The sequence below is a fragment of the Ranitomeya variabilis genome, chromosome 6, assembly GCF_051348905.1.
Source record: "Ranitomeya variabilis isolate aRanVar5 chromosome 6, aRanVar5.hap1, whole genome shotgun sequence".
NCBI classification, from domain to species: Eukaryota; Metazoa; Chordata; class Amphibia; order Anura; family Dendrobatidae; genus Ranitomeya; species Ranitomeya variabilis.
Genome location: NC_135237.1, coordinates 214,549,063 through 214,566,920, shown reverse-complemented (window position 1 = coordinate 214,566,920; position 17,858 = coordinate 214,549,063).

The window sequence follows — 17,858 nt, the reverse complement described above, 5'->3', positions numbered from 1 at the left end:
CCTTGCCTCAGAGCAGAACCCCAAAGGAGAGGCAGCCCCCACGAATATTGACTGTGAGTAGGAGAAGAAAAGACACATGCAGGCAGAAAACAAGATTTAGCAAAAGAGGCCACTCTAGCTAAATAGGAAAGGATAGGACAGAATACTAGGCGGTCAGTATTAAAACCCTTCAAAAAATATCCACAGCAGATAATACAAAAAATTCCACAATCTAACTAAAGACGTGGAATGAATATCTGCAACCCCAGAGAATCCAACAAGACTGAGAAAATACTGACACAATGTAAGCTGGACAAGAAAACACAAAAGAATAGCACTGAATCATGAAGCACACAGCATGTGTGCCACAGAAAAAAAAACCAGACACTTATCTTTGCTGATTTGGCAGAAAGGCAGGAGGAACCAGGCAGAGGTCCAACAACAATTGACAACTGGCAAGGACTAATGGATCCTGCACACCTAAATACCCCAGTCAGAACTGCAATCAGCAGAAACACCTGACCAGGACTGCAACTCAGGGACAACTGCATTACCACCTACCACCACCGGAGGGAACCCAAAAGCAGAATTCACAACAGTACCCCCCCTTGAGGAGGGGTCACCGAACCCTCACCAGCGCCCCCAGGCCGATCAGGACGAGCCAGATGAAAGGCACGGACCAAATCAGCAGCAAGGACATCAGAAGCAAAAACCCAAGAATTATCCTCCTGGCCATAACCCTTCCATTTGACAAGGTACTGAAGCCTCCGCCTCGAAAAATGAGAATCCAAAATCTTCTCAACCACATACTCCAACTCCCCATCAACCAAAACAGGGGCCGGAGGATCAACAGAGGGAACAACGGGCACCACATATTTCCGCAATAAAGATCTATGGAAGACATTATGGATAGCAAAAGAGGCCGGAAGCGCCAATCGAAAAGACACCGGATTAATAATCCCAGAAATCCTATAAGGACCAATAAACCGAGGCTTAAACTTAGGGGAAGAAACCTTCATAGGAACATGACGGGAAGACAACCAAACCAGATCCCCAACCCGAAGCCGGGAACCAACACACCGACGACGGTTAGCAAAACGTTGAGCCTCCTCCTGAGACAACACCAAATTGTCCACCACATGAGCCCAAATCTGCTGCAACCTGTCAACCACAGAATCCACACCAGGACAGTCAGAAGGCTCAACCTGCCCAGAAGAAAAACGAGGATGAAAACCAAAATTACAAAAGAAAGGCGAAACCAAAGTAGCTGAACTAGCCCGATTATTAAGGGCAAACTCGGCCAATGGCAAAAAGGCCACCCAATCATCCTGATCAGCAGACACAAAGCATCTCAAATAGGTCTCCAAGGTCTGATTAGTTCGCTCTGTCTGGCCATTTGTCTGAGGATGAAATGCAGAAGAAAAAGACAAATCAATGCCCAGCCTAGCACAAAAGGCCCGCCAAAACCTAGAAACAAACTGGGAACCTCTGTCGGACACAATATTCTCCGGAATACCATGCAAACGAACCACATGCTGAAAAAACAATGGAACCAAATCAGAAGAGGAAGGCAATTTAGGCAAAGGCACCAAATGAACCATCTTAGAAAACCGGTCACAAACAACCCAGATAACCGACATCCTCTGGGAAACCGGAAGATCAGAAATAAAATCCATAGAAATATGCGTCCAGGGCCTCTCAGGGACCGGCAATGGCAAAAGTAACCCACTAGCATGGGAACAACAAGGCTTGGCCCGCGCACAAGTCCCACAGGACTGCACAAAAGAACGCACATCACGCGACAAGGAAGGCCACCAAAAGGACCTACCAACCAAATCTCTGGTACCAAAAATACCAGGATGACCAGCCAACACGGAACAGTGAACCTCAGAAATCACTCTACTAGTCCATCTGTCAGGAACAAACAATTTCCCCACAGGACAGCGGTCAGGTCTGTCAGCCTGAAATTCCTGAAGAACCCGCCGTAAATCAGGGGAAATGGCAGAAAGGACCACCCCTTCTTTCAGAATGCCGACCGGTTCAAGGACCTCAGGAGAATCAGGCAAAAAAACTCCTAGAAAGGGCATCAGCCTTAATATTCTTAGAACCCGGAAGATACGAAACCATGAAATCAAAACGGCAAAAAAACAAGGACCATCGAGCCTGTCTAGGACTCAGCCGTTTGGCAGACTCGAGGTAAATCAGATTCTTATGATCAGTCAGGACCACAATACGATGCTTAGCTCCCTGTTGTGAATTCTGCTCTTTGGTTCCCCCCGGTGGTTGCTGGCGGTAATGCTGTTGTCCCTGGGTTGCAATCCTGGGCAGGTGTTCCTGCTGATTGCAGCTCTGACTGGGGTATTTAGGTGTGCAGGATTCATTAGCCCTTGCCAGTTGTCCATTGTTCTTGGAGGTTATTCATCTCTGTCTGGTTCCTCCTGCCCTGCTGCCAAATCAGCCAAGATAAGTGTCTGGTTTTGTTTCTGCTGCACACATGCGGTGTGCTTTACAATTCAGTGCTATTCATTGTTTTTTCTTGTCCAGCTTAGACTGTGTTTGGATATTTTCAGTCCAGTTGGATTCTCAGGAGATGCAGAGATACATTCCATGACTTTAGTTAGATTGTGGAATTTTTGTATTATCTGCTGTGGATATTTTTAGGGTTTTAATACTGACCGCTTAGAATTCTGTCCTATCCTTTCCTATTTAGCTAGCATGGCCTCTTTTGCTAAATCCTGATTTCTGCCTGTGTTTGTCTTTCCTCTTATAATCACAGTCAATATTTGTGGGGGGCTGCCTATCCTTTGGGGTTCTGCTCTGAGGCAAGATAGAATTCCCATTTACATCTATAGGGGTATTTAGTCCTCCGGCTGTGTCGAGGTGTCTAGGATGTGTTAGGTACACCCCACGGCTACTTCTAGTTGCGGTGTCAGTTTAGGGTTTGCGGTCAGTACAGGTTCCACCTTCTCCTGAGAAAGTCTCATGCGGCTCCAAGGTAACCGGATCATAACAGCTCCCTCAAGCCAATGTCGCCACTCCTCAAACGCCCACTTCATAGCCAACAACTCCTGATTGCCGACATCATAATTGCATTCAGCAGGCGAAAACTTGCGGGAGAAGAAGGCACACTGTTTCATCAAGAAACCCACAGAATCCCTCTGAGACAAAACGGCCCCTGCCCCAATCTCAGAGGCGTCAATCTCAACCTGAAACGGAAGGGAAACATCCAGTTGGCGCAACACCGGAGCAGAAGTAAATCGGCGTTTAAGCTCCTGAAAGGCAGAGACAGCCGCAGAGGACCAATTCGCCACATCAGCGCCTTTCTTCGTCAAATCGGTCAAGGGTTTAACCACGCTGGAGAAATTAGCAATGAAACGGCGATAAAAATTTGCAAAACCCAAAAATTTCTGAAGGCTCTTCACGGATGTGGGTTGAATCCAATCATAAATGGCCTGAACCTTAACCGGATCCATCTCCATAGATGAGGGAGAAAAAATGAAGCCCAAAAAAGAAACCTTCTGCACCCCATTGAGGCACTTAGACCCCTTCACAAACAAAGCATTGTCACGAAGGATCTGAAATACCATCCTGACCTGTTCCACATGAGACTCCCAATCATCAGAAAAGATCAAAATATCATCCAAATATACAATCAAGAATTTATCAATATAAGTCCGGAAGATATCATGCATGAAGGATTGAAAAACCGATGGAGCATTAGTGAGCCCGAATGGCATCACAAGGTATTCAAAATGGCCTTCGGGCGTATTAAACGCAGTTTTCCATTCATTACCCTGTTTAATATGAACAAGATTATATGCCCCCCGAAGGTCAATCTTAGTAAACCAACTAGCCCCCTTAATCCTAGCAAACAAATCAGAAAGCAAAGGTAAAGGGTATTGAAACTTGACCGTGATCTTATTCAAGAGGCGATAATCAATACAAGGTCTCAAGGAGCCATCCCTCTTAGCAACAAAAAAAAATCCCGCTCCCAACGGTGAAGAAGATGGCCGAATATGCCCTTTCTCCAAAGACTCCTTAACATAACTCCGCATGGCGGTATGTTCAGGCACAGACAGGTTGAAAAGTCGGCCCTTAGGAAACTTACTGCCTGGAATCAAGTCAATAGCACAATCACAGTCCCTGTGCGGTGGAAGGGAACTGGACTTGGGCTCATCGAATACATCCTGAAAGTCAGACAAAAACTCTGGAATTTCAGAAGAGGAAGAAGAGGAAATTGACATCAAAGGAACGTCATTATGAACACTGTTGTGAATTAGACTTTTTTGGCTCCCTCTTGTGGTCACTAGTGGTATGACTCTGAGATTGTCTTTCCCTAGTTTGGCACCCACCTGGGTCGTTAGTCCAGGGGTGTTGCTATATGAACTTCCTGAATTCTTAGTCTGGTGCCTGGCATCGTTGTAATCAGTCCTTTCTGTTTGCTCCTGTCTGCTGGTCCTGGTTCTTGCAAAATTAAGCTAAGTCCTGCTTCCTTGTTTTTTGGTTATTTGTATTGCTCTTATTTTTTGTCCAGCTTGTACTAAATGTGATTCCTGATTTTGCTGGAAGCTCTAGGGGGCTGGTATTCTCCCCCCGGGCCGTTAGACGGTTCGGGGGTTCTTGAATATCCAGCGTGGATATTTTTGATAGGGTTTTTGCTGACCGTATAAGTCATCTTACTATATTCTGCTATTAGTCAGTGGGCCTCTCTTTGCTAAATAACTAGTTCATTCTTACGTTTGTCTTTTCTTCTTACCTCACCGTTATTATTTGTTGGGGGCTTGTATCCAACTTTTGGGGTCTTTTCTCTGGAGGCAAGAAAGGTCTTTCTTTTCCCTTCTAGGGTTAGTTAGTTCTCCGGCTGGCGCGAGACGTCTAGAACCAACGTAGGCACGTTCCCCGGCTGCTGCTATTTGTGGTGCTAGGATTAGCTATACGGTCAGCCCAGTTACCACTGCCCTATGAGCTGGTTTTTTGTGTTTGCAGACTTGGTATTTATTTCTGAGACCCTCTGCCATTGGGGTCATAACAGTATGCCAGGCCAAAGTTGAATGTTTAATGCATTGCAGAAGTGGGATAATAAGAAAGGAAATTCTGTTGTTTTTTTTTTGGTTTTTTTTTCCTCTCTTTCTTCCTTCCCTTTACCTCTGAGTGGCTTAAGCTTGCTGCAGACATGAATGTCCAGACTCTGATTACAAGTGTGGATCAGCTTGCTGCTCGTGTGCAGGGCATACAAGATTTTGTTACCAGTAGTCCAATGTCTGAACCTAAAATACCTATTCCTAAACTGTTCTCTGGAGATCGATTTAAGTTTAGGAATTTCAGGAATAATTGTAAATTGTTTCTTTCTCTGAGACCCCGTTCGTCTGGAGACTCAGCTCAGCAAGTTAAAATTGTTATCTCTTTCTTGCGGGGCGACCCTCAGGATTGGGCTTTCTCGCTAGCGCCAGGAGATCCGGCATTGGCGAATATTTATGCGTTTTTTCTGGCGCTCGGATTGCTTTACGAGGAACCCAATCTTGAAATTCAGGCAGAAAAAGCCTTGCTGGCTATTTCTCAGGGCCAGGATGAAGCTGAAGTGTATTGCCAAAAATTTCGGAAATGGTCCGTGCTTACTCAGTGGAATGAGTGTGCTCTGGCCGCAAATTTCAGAAATGGCCTTTCTGAAGCCATTAAGAATGTGATGGTGGGTTTCTCCATTCCTACAAGTCTGAATGATTCCATGGCGCTGGCTATTCAAATTGACCGGCGTTTGCGGGAGCGCAAAACTGCTAATCCTCTGGTGGTGTTGTCTGAACAAACACCTGATTTAATGCAATGTGATAGAATTCAGACTAGAAATGAACGGAAAAATCATAGATTTCAGAATGGGTTGTGTTTTTACTGTGGTGATTCTACACATGTTATATCAGCATGCTCTAAACGCCTTACAAGTGTTGTTAGCCCTGTCACCATTGGTAATTTGCAACCTAAATTTATTTTGTCTGTGACTTTAATTTGCTCATTGTCTTCCTACCCTGTTATGGCGTTTGTGGATTCAGGTGCTGCCCTGAGTCTTATGGATCTGTCATTTGCCAAGCGCTGTGGTTTTGTTCTTGAGCCATTGGTAAATCCTATCCCTCTTAGAGGTATTGATGCTACGCCATTGGCGGAAAATAAACCGCAGTTTTGGACACAGGTAACCATGTGCATGACTCCTCAACATCGGGAGGTGATTCGTTTTCTTGTTCTGCATAAAATGCATGATTTGGTCGTTTTGGGTCTGCCATGGTTACAGACCCATAATCCAGTCTTGGATTGGAAGGCAATGTCTGTGTCAAGTTGGGGCTGTCAGGGAATTCATGGTGATTCCCCACCGGTGTCTATTGCTTCCTCTACTCCTTCGGAAGTTCCTGAGTATTTGTCTGATTATCAGGATGTATTCAGCGAGTCCAGGTCCAGTGCTCTTCCTCCTCATAGGGACTGTGACTGCGCTATAGATTTGATTCCGGGTAGTAAATTTCCTAAGGGAAGATTATTTAATCTGTCTGTACCTGAGCATACCGCAATGCGTTCGTATATCAAGGAATCTCTGGAGAAGGGGCATATCCGTCCATCCTCTTCCCCTCTTGGTGCGGGATTCTTTTTTGTGGCCAAGAAGGACGGATCTTTGAGACCTTGTATTGACTATCGGCTTCTGAATAAAATCACTGTTAAATTTCAGTATCCTTTGCCTCTGTTGTCGGACTTGTTTGCCCGGATTAAAGGGGCCAAGTGGTTCACCAAGATAGATCTTCGTGGTGCGTACAACCTTGTATGCATTAAGCAAGGAGATGAATGGAAAACTGCATTTAATACGCCCGAAGGTCATTTTGAGTACTTGGTGATGCCTTTTGGGCTCTCTAATGCTCCTTCAGTGTTTCAGTCCTTTATGCATGATATTTTCCGGAAGTATCTGGATAAATTTATGATTGTTTATCTGGATGATATTCTGGTTTTTTCTGATGATTGGGACTCGCATGTAGAGCAGGTCAGGATGGTGTTTCAGGTTTTGCGTGAGAATGCTTTGTTTGTTAAGGGCTCAAAGTGTCTCTTTGGAGTACAGAAGGTTCCCTTTTTGGGTTTTATTTTCTCCCCTTCTGCGGTGGAGATGGACCCAGTCAAGGTCCGAGCTATTCATGATTGGACTCAACCCACGTCAGTTAAGAGTCTTCAGAAGTTCTTGGGCTTTGCTAACTTCTACCATCGTTTTATCGCTAATTTTTCTAGCGTTGTTAAACCTTTGACGGATATGACCAAGAAAGGTTCTGATGTTGCTAACTGGGCTCCTGCAGCCGTGGAGGCTTTCCAAGAGTTGAAGCGCCGGTTTACTTCAGCGCCTGTTTTGTGCCAGCCTGATGTCTCACTTCCCTTTCAGGTTGAAGTGGATGCTTCTGAGATTGGGGCAGGGGCCGTTTTGTCGCAGAGAGGTCCTGGTTGCTCTGTAATGAGACCATGTGCTTTTTTCTCTAGGAAGTTTTCGCCTGCTGAGCGGAATTATGATGTTGGCAATCGGGAGTTGCTGGCCATGAAGTGGGCATTTGAGGAGTGGCGTCATTGACTTGAGGGTGCTAAGCATCGTGTGGTGGTCTTGACTGATCACAAAAATCTGATGTATCTCGAGTCTGCTAAACGCCTGAATCCTAGACAGGCCCGTTGGTCATTGTTTTTCTCCCGTTTTGACTTTGTGGTCTCGTATTTACCAGGTTCAAAGAATGTGAAGGCTGATGCTCTTTCAAGGAGCTTTGTGCCTGACTCTCCTGGAGTCGCAGAACCAGTTGGTATTCTTAAAGAGGGAGTAATCTTGTCAGCCATTTCTCTGGATTTGCGACGTGTGTTGCAGAGATTTCAGGCTGGTAGACCTGACTCTTGTCCACCTGACAGACTGTTTGTTCCTGTTAAATGGACCAGCAGAGTCATTTCCGAGGTTCATTCCTCGGTGTTGGCAGGGCATCCGGGAATTTTTGGCACCAGAGATTTGGTGGCTAGGTCCTTTTGGTGGCCTTCCTTGTCACGGGATGTGCGGTCATTTGTGCAGTCCTGTGGGACTTGTGCTCGAGCTAAGCCTTGCTGTTCTCGTGCCAGCGGGTTGCTCTTGCCCTTGCCTGTCCCGAAGAGGCCTTGGACACACATTTCCATGGATTTCATTTCAGATCTTCCGGTGTCTCAGGGCATGTCTGTCATCTGGGTGGTATGTGATCGCTTTTCCAAGATGGTCCATTTGGTATCTTTGCCTAAGCTGCCTTCCTCTTCCGATCTGGTTCCTTTGTTCTTTCAGAATGTGGTTCGTTTACACGGCATTCCTGAGAATATCGTGTCTGACAGAGGATCCCAGTTTGTTTCCAGGTTCTGGCGATCCTTTTGTGCTAAGATGGGCATTGATTTGTCGTTTTCGTCTGCCTTTCATCCTCAGACTAATGGACAAACGGAGCGAACTAATCAAACTTTGGAGGCTTATTTGAGGTGTTTTGTTTCTGCGGATCAGGATGATTGGGTGACCTTCTTGCCGTTGGCTGAGTTTGCCCTTAATAATCGGGCTAGTTCCGCTACTTTGGTCTCGCCATTTTTCTGCAACTCTGGTTTCCATCCTCGTTTTTCCTCGGGACATGTGGAGCCTTCTGACTGTCCTGGGGTAGATTCTGTGGTGGATAGGTTGCAGCAGATTTGGAATCATGTGGTGGACAACTTGAAGTTGTCACAGGAGAAGGCTCAGCGTTTTGCCAACCGCCGCCGCGGTGTGGGTCCCCGACTTCGTGTTGGGGATTTGGTATGGCTGTCTTCTCGATTTGTTCCTATGAAGGTCTCCTCTCCTAAATTCAAGCCTCGCTTCATCGGTCCTTACAAGATATTGGAAATCCTTAATCCTGTGTCCTTTCGCTTGGATCTTCCGGTGTCGTTTGCCATTCACAACGTGTTCCATAGGTCTTTGTTGCGGCGGTACGTTGTACCTGTGGTTCCTTCTGTTGAGCCTCCTGCTCCAGTGTTGGTTGAGGGCGAGTTGGAGTACGTGGTGGAGAAGATCTTGGATTCTCGTCTCTCCAGATGGAGGCTTCAGTATCTGGTCAAGTGGAAGGGCTATGGTCAGGAGGATAATTCCTGGGTGGTTGCCTCTGATGTGCATGCGGCCGATTTAGTTTGTGCCTTTCACGCTGCTCATCCTGATCGCCCTGGTGGTCTTGGTGAGGGTTCGGTGACCCCTCCTTAAAGGGGGGGTACTGTTGTGAATTAGACTTTTTTGGCTCCCTCTTGTGGTCACTAGTGGTATGACTCTGAGATTGTCTTTCCCTAGTTTGGCACCCACCTGGGTCGTTAGTCCAGGGGTGTTGCTATATGAACTTCCTGAATTCTTAGTCTGGTGCCTGGCATCGTTGTAATCAGTCCTTTCTGTTTGCTCCTGTCTGCTGGTCCTGGTTCTTGCAAAATTAAGCTAAGTCCTGCTTCCTTGTTTTTTGGTTATTTGTATTGCTCTTATTTTTTGTCCAGCTTGTACTAAATGTGATTCCTGATTTTGCTGGAAGCTCTAGGGGGCTGGTATTCTCCCCCCGGGCCGTTAGACGGTTCGGGGGTTCTTGAATATCCAGCGTGGATATTTGGATAGGGTTTTTGCTGACCGTATAAGTCATCTTACTATATTCTGCTATTAGTCAGTGGGCCTCTCTTTGCTAAATACCTAGTTCATTCTTACGTTTGTCTTTTCTTCTTACCTCACCGTTATTATTTGTTGGGGGCTTGTATCCAACTTTTGGGGTCTTTTCTCTGGAGGCAAGAAAGGTCTTTCTTTTCCCTTCTAGGGTTAGTTAGTTCTCCGGCTGGCGTGAGACGTCTAGAACCAACGTAGGCACGTTCCCCGGCTGCTGCTATTTGTGGTGCTAGGATTAGCTATACGGTCAGCCCAGTTACCACTGCCCTATGAGCTGGTTTTTTGTGTTTGCAGACTTGGTATTTATTTCTGAGACCCTCTGCCATTGGGGTCATAACAGAACCCCCTGACAACCCCAACTAGTCACAGACATAGACTTCCAATCCAACACAGGATTATGTACCTGCAACCACGGAAAACCCAGCACGATAACATCATGCAAATTATGTAACACCAGAAATCGACAATCTTCCTGATGGGCTGGCGCCATGTGCATGGTCACCTGTGTCCAAAACTGAGGCTTATTTTTAGCCAAAGGTGTAGCATCAGTCCCCCTTAAAGGAATAGGGTTCTGCAAAGGCTGCAAGGGAAAACCACAACGCCTGGCAAACTCAAAATCCATTAAGTTCAAGGCGGCGCCTGAATCCACAAACGCCATGACAGAAAATGATGACAATGAGCAGATCAAGGACACCGATAACAGAAATTTAGGTTGTACAGTACTGATGGTAAATGAACTAGCGATCCTTTTTGTCCGCTTAGGGCAGACTGAAATGACATGAGAAGCGTCGCCACAATAATAACACAACCTATTCTGACGTCTGAGTCCTTGTCGTTCTGTCCTAGACAGAATCCTATCACATTGCATTGGCTCAGGAATTGGCTCTGAGGACGACGCCACAGCGCGCACAGTTCTACGCTCCCGCAAACGCCGGTCAATCTGAATGGCCAGAGACATAGAATCACTCAGACCGGAAGGCATGGGAAACCCCACCATAACATCTTTAACGGATTCAGAAAGACCCTTTCTGAAAATTGCCGCCAAAGCATCATCATTCCATTTAGTCAACACAGACCATTTTCTGAATTTCTGACAATACAATTCTGCCGCCTCTTGACCCTGAGACAGGGCCAACAAGGTCTTCTCCGCTTGATCCACAGAATTCGGTTCATCATATAATAATCCTAAAGCCTGAAAAAAAGGAGTCTACATTAGGCAAAGCAGGATTCCCAGATTCCAGGGAAAAATGCCCAATCCTGTGGATCACCACGCAGCAGGGAGATGACGATTTTAACCTGCTGAATGGAATCACCGGAGGATCGAGGTCTCAAAGCAAAAAACAGTTTACGATTGTTTTTAAAACTCAAAAATTTGGACCTTTCACCAAAAAACAAATCAGGAGTAGGAATCTTCGGTTCTAAAACAGGAGTCTGAACAATATAATCAGAAATACCCTGTACCCTAGCAGCAAGCTGGTCTACACGAGAAGCTAATTCCTGAACATCCATGCTAGCACAAAACTCCTCAGCCACCCATAAATAAAGAGGGAAAAAAAGACAAAACAGACTGCAGAAAAAAAATGGCTCAACACCTTTCTTCCCTTCTTCTGAGATGCAGTTAGCTCATTATTGGCCAGTTGTACTGTTATGATCCGGTGACCTTGGAGCCGCATGAAACTTTCTCTGGAGTAGGTGGAAACTATACTGACCGCAGATCCTGAACTAACACCGCAACTAGAAGTAGCCGTGGGGTGTGCCTAACAAACCCTAGACACCTCGACACAGCCGGAGGACTAAATACCCCTATAGATGGAAATAGGAATACTACCTCTCCTCAGAGCAGAACCCCAAAGGATAGGCAGCCCCCACAAATATTGACTGTGAGTAGGAGAAGAAAAGACACATGCAGGCAGAAAACAAGATTTAGCAAAAGAGGCCACTCTAGCTAAATAGGAAAGGATAGGACAGAATACTAGGCGGTCAGTATTAAAACCCTTCAAAAAATATCCACAGCAGATAATTTAAAAAATTCCACAATCTAACTAAAGACGTGGAATGAATATCTGCAACCCCAGAGAATCCAACAAGACTGAGAAAATACTGACACAATCTAAGCTGGACAAGAAAACACAAAAGAATAGCACTGAATCATGAAGCACACAGCATGTGTGCCACAGAAAAAAAACCAGACACTTATCTTTGCTGATTTGGCAGAAAGGCAGGAGGAACCAGGCAGAGGTCCAACACCTCCCAACAACAATTGACAACTGGCAAGGACTAATGGATCCTGCACACCTAAATACCCCAGTCAGAACTGCAGTCAGCAGAAACACCTGACCAGGACTGCAACTCAGGGACAACTGCATTACCACCTACCATCACCGGAGGGAACCCAAAAGCAGAATTCACAACACCCACACCTCTGCTGCTGCCACCTCTAGTACACCTGTGGCTTCGGGGCGGCAGTGACAGAGGTGTGAAAACTTGAAAAAAATCCATCAAAGTTCTCCACTTTCATCTGCACATATGAGAAAAATTTCTCTGGGTCTCCTTGTAACTCCATGGTGATGGGGTGGATCCACAAACGCTGTCGGCGCAGACGCATGATGTGTTGTCTCTCTCGCTCCTTCTCAAGAACAATTGTCTTCAAGCGATTCGCCACCACAGTGAAATCCACGTTGATCTTCATAATATTCGCAATAATGACATCCATCTTGCTCTCCAAACACTTGCTCCTCTCTAACCTGTCACAGATGGGCTGTAGGAACACTGTATATATAGTTTTGAGGGGGCCAATCACATTTTGGAGCCTCCCAGGGGCATTTTTAAAAACCGGATCCATTAAAAAACGGATGAAAAATGGATGAAACGGATGCCAACTGGATGGAACGGATCCGGTTTACTTCCGGATCCGGGCATCGGATCCGGCGGAAAACCAGATCCGTTCCATCTGGTTTTCACAAATTATGCCGGATTCGGCTCTTCGGCGAGACGCCGGAATCGGCATGGCGCGGAAAACCTGATGTGTGAAACTAGCCTTAATCAGTCACTGCTTTACCATTCTAATTACAGCTACACCGGTGTCTGCAGTACGCCTTCATGGCCTCACTATGCCTACATGTGCATTCTGGAGAGCACAAACAGCACCCCCCTCGCTGTAACAGGGGTTACTGCCTCACATATCCTCCCCCCTGTTCATACCTGTGGGGTTTAACATTTGTTACCCCGTATGGGCGAAAGACAGGGCATCGGTATGCCGCTGTGACATCCCCACTCTACATTAAGAAACCAAAGTAGGGACCGGAACCAACGATCGGCACATGCGTCCCTCCCCTTTGTGTTTCTCCTCCATATTTCATTACGGGACCACCCACCCCATTCTAAATTGCAGAAGTCAAGCCCTCTTTTCTGATTAGCTGCAGATTTGGGCCAGTTTTGGGTGGTCTCGACCTTGTTTACTTTGGGTTCACTAACCCCACTGGTCATCCTGTCACCTAAGTATCTGCTTTCTGGCCCCTGGAACTGTTTCCTCTGTACTCTTACATGTACCTCAGTGATTATATCACTCTGAAACGCCACAGACCGCGCTGGCAACTCTGAGCATATATCTATTATGTCGCACCCGAACCTGAGCCTCCCAACACTGCTGTCTAGTGAGCGCTCTGTCTAATTTACCCTGAGCCCTGGCCCCTTGCTTGACCAGTGCCAGAGGGTTGCTCGTGTTCACATTCCCAGTCACCTCCGCTACCATACACTCCCGACTCTTCTCATACTTGCGTTTTTTTTATACGTGCATCTCCGTGTAGGACCCTGGATCTGAGCTTTCTCGACCTTACCAGGGAACATCTCCAGCTCAGGGTTGATATAGAAGGGTTAATAGGTTGCCTTTAAGTGCCTCTTGCCTTTAATTGCAAGAATTACCAGAATCTGTTGACTCAGTAGTCTGATGGTCTCCTTTCAAGGAGACTATACTTCTTATCAATGTATGTTCTTAATAGTCAGCAACATGTTCTGGGTTATGGTAAATAAAGTATGACCCTGGGTGATGGTGGGGGCTACATGAGTTACATTGAAATGCATTTGTTGTAAATGGTATAAAACATTGCTTTGGCTTTTAATATATCAGATAAAAGTGACTTGCTCACAGGATATGTGTGAGGTGTCTTTTTGTCTCCATTTTTGTCTTCTCATTTGAGGTGGCTACCTTGGCTCCTCTTTTCCTGTATTCCTCACCTCCCTGTCCCTCGTGTGTCCGCTCCTGGCCCTCTGCGCGTGCGCTTCATTGCGCGCGTGCGCGGGGCCCGGGGCGGGCATCTTGGGACAGGGGATTATTACCTCAGGTGCCTTACCACGCATGCGCCCATTCTCCGGCACCTGCCCTTGTATCTCTCGTCCCTCCATGCCCGCCTTGTGTATATTGCGCGTGCGCACTCCAGCGCATGCGCACTTGCGCCCCGGCACACGATCTATTATCAGCACTTTATTTCTACTGGGCAGCCGCCGGCGTTTGTGGGACACATCCGGCCCTGTACGTATGTGCACAGCCTTAATCTAAAGCCCGGACACCTCCGGTTCCCAGCTGACCCCACTCTGACAATTATTTTACAGGTATTTAACCACAGTCTAGGGACACTTCTGCCATCGCCCCTGAGGAAGCCAGTTCGCTGGCGACACGCGTTGGGCATCCTTGCCTGGTGTCACCTGCCCTTTTCTCCCCTTTTCTATTGCCTTGATATGCTCCAGTGGGAGGCCACCTGCGAGGCTTGGCATTTTCTATCAGGTAGTATGGTACATCCTTGGATTTGACTGCTTGGTAGCCATGGGGGAACTCTCTATTTGACTCTGCAGGTGCCTTGTAGGGTGGCATTGTGGCTTGACCTTATCACAGGTCTAGTTTTCATGACTTGCTTTGTTATGCAATCTTTTAAGTGTTTTTAATAATCATGCTGTAGTGTATCTATTGATTGTGGTTTAATAAAAGTATTATTTTTTGGTAAATTACCCTGGTGATCCCTTTTGTTTGCATACTACCCTTTTCTTTGTTTTTACTAATGTCTTTTTGTCTCCAAGCGCGCTTGTAAAATGACGGGCGTAACTACCTGATTTGGCTCTCACTGGTGATGTCAGCTAACATTGGGTCAGAACGAAAACAGCTACGACAGGGTTCAATGAAGTCCCCACGACCTCTACTGCCACAACCTCTAGAGGAAGCCTATCGGGGTTACACTCTAACCCCAAATTGGCAACCCCTGTGGCATACATCTTAGGATCTGCGGGTTCTACACCCGAAACAACAACATCTTTAGTTTCTCCTGCCATAACCTCTATGGGGAGCTTATCAAGATTACACTCTAACCCTAAATTGGTGACCCCTGTGGCAGACATCTTAGGATCTTCAGGTTCTATGCCCGAAACAACATCTTTAGTTTCTCCTGCCATTACCTCTAGGGGAGCCTATCAATATTACACTCTGTCCCTAGATTGGCGACCCTTATGGCAGGTATCTCAATATCTTTGGGTTCTGCACCCAGTACAACACTTTCCGTGAGAGGGTTGACCCTGGTTTCCCACAGGGACCAAAACAGGGGCAAATCTCTCCCCAACACATCCCCACATAGAAGGGTCTTTGCCACTCCCACCACATGCTGAATGTCCCCACATAGTGTGGAAAAATTAACCTCCGCGGTCGGGTACTCCCGGATTTCCCCGTGGATACCCATCACCTCCACTTTCGGTCCTTTAGCATTGTCCCCGGCAACAAGGGACCAATGGACCAGAGTCGCTTTACTCCCCATGTCCAGGAGAGCCTCTGTTCGGCACCCATTCACAAGTACCTGGCACAATTCTGGTGCACTGCTGGCTGTGCCCGTAGTGGTGATAGAGACTGGCTGAGCACACAGACTCCTCACCGGTGTTCCCACAGTCCATGGGCTTAGATGTCACCGAACAGTTACTAGCCCCATGCCCTGGTGCAACATCCTGAGTGGATGTTCACCGATCAATCAATTCTATCAGCAGTTCCAGGTTGCCTAGGTCCCTTAGCCCGACCCAACGCTGCATGGAGGCCGGCAGAGCCCTCACCATCCGGTCAGCCACGATTCTCTCCATCATCTCAAATGGGGAAAAAAAAACTCAGGCTGGAGCCATTCCTCCACCAATTGCAATAAGTCTTTTGCTTGAGACCTAGCAGGCCAAGTCTTTACATAGGACCACTGGTACACCCAATGATCGCCCCTTACCTTTGGGGTCTCTTCAGAACTCTGCTGATCACCCCTCACTTTAGGGGGTCTCCTCTTTACATCGCTGAAGCTCTGCTAGCTTCCTCAGCAGCGCCTCCTGCTGCTGCTGAAACTGCAGCTCCTCCTGCTGCAACTGCAGCTCTTGCTGCGAACGCTGAAACTGCAGCTTCTCTTGCTGAAGCCTTTGCTGATTGAGCACAACCTGCTCCAAAAGTTACTCCATTTCTCCAGCAGACTTGCACAATGATCTGCAGAACTCTCTGGGGTATGCCTTAGTTCACATGGCCCACATTCTTTCCACCATATGTGATGCAGTGGTAGCACCGTACGCAGTGAAATGGCAGTGACCCAAGCAAGTTCAAACAAAGCGTTCCTTTATTGTGTTACTTCACACAGTCTATTAGAAATACACAGTAAATGGCTTCTTCATCCAAACAATGGAAAATACACAGTACATGGCTTCTTCACACAGTCCATTAGAAATACACAGTAAACGGCTTTAGTTTGCAGTCCCCTAGGCCAGACTTCCCTTTGTCCAGATTCCCTGGAGTGACCGCATGCCGGTACCAAGTCTCTACTCACGCCGTGCACCACACGCTATCATCCTGACTGCAGCCTGGCAAACACAAGACAGCCCATCCCCTTGGTTCCTCATGCCCCTGTGTTGCTCCACACAGAAAGAGCTCTGCAGACAACTGTTCTGTTTGCTTCCAAACCAACACTGACACACCTCCCCCTCTACTACAGGGCTTTTAATCAGTCACTGCTTCACCATTCTAATTACAGCTACACCCGTGTCTGCAGTATGCCCTCACCATGCCTCCGTGCGCATTCTGGAGAGCACAAACAATGCCCCCTAGCTGAAACAGGGGTCACTGCCTCACTATATATATATATATATATATATATATATATATATATATATATATAGATATATATATGTTCCAAAAACAGAGAAAGACAGATTTGGCACTGCTGCACCACCGTGGTCTCTTGAAACAAATCTACAGAGACCATTCGCACACTATATTCACGTCACACACCCCAGGGAACGGAGTCCAATTGCACAGTGAAAGAAAAAAGGAAGGCACTCACCGTTACCAAAAGTAGAAGTCTTTATTTCATGGATAAAAATGCACAGGCTCGGGAGCAATGCAGAGAGTGGGGACAATGTTGAAGCGCAGGAGCGCGAAACGGTTGTTGTCCGTACTCTCTGCATTGCTCCAGAGCCTTTGCATTTTTATCCATGAAATAAAGACTTTTACTTCTGGTAATGGTGAGTGCCTTCCTTTTTTCTTTCACTGTGCAATATATATATGTATATATATATATATATATATATATATATATATATATATATATATATATATATATATATATACACATACACAGTTAGGTCCATATATATTTGGACAGAGACAACCTTTTTCTAATTTTGGTTATAGACATTACCACAATGAATTTTAAACAAAACAATTCAGATGCAGTTGAAGTTCAGACTTTCAGCTTTCATTTGAGGGTATCCACATTAAAATTGGATGAAGGGTTTAGGAGCTTCCGCTCCTTAACATGTGCCACCCTGTTTTTAAAGGGACCAAAAGTAATTGGACAATTGACTCCAAGGCTATTTCATGGACAGGTGTGGGCAATCCCTTCATTATGTCATTCTGAATTAAGCAGATAAAAGGCCTGGAGTTGATTTGAGGTGTGGTGCTTGCATTTGGAAGGTTTTGCTGTGAAGTAAACATGCGGTCAAAGGAGCTCTCCATGCAGGTGAAACAAGCCATCCTTAAGCTGCGAAAACAGAAAAAAACCCATCTGAAAAATTGCTACAATATTAGGAGTGGCAAAATCTACAGTTTGGTACATCCTGAGAAAGAAAGAAAGCACTGGTGAACTCATCAATGCAAAAAGACCTGGGTGCCCACGGAAGACAACAGCGGTGGATGATCGCAGAATAATCTCCATGGTGAAGAGAAACC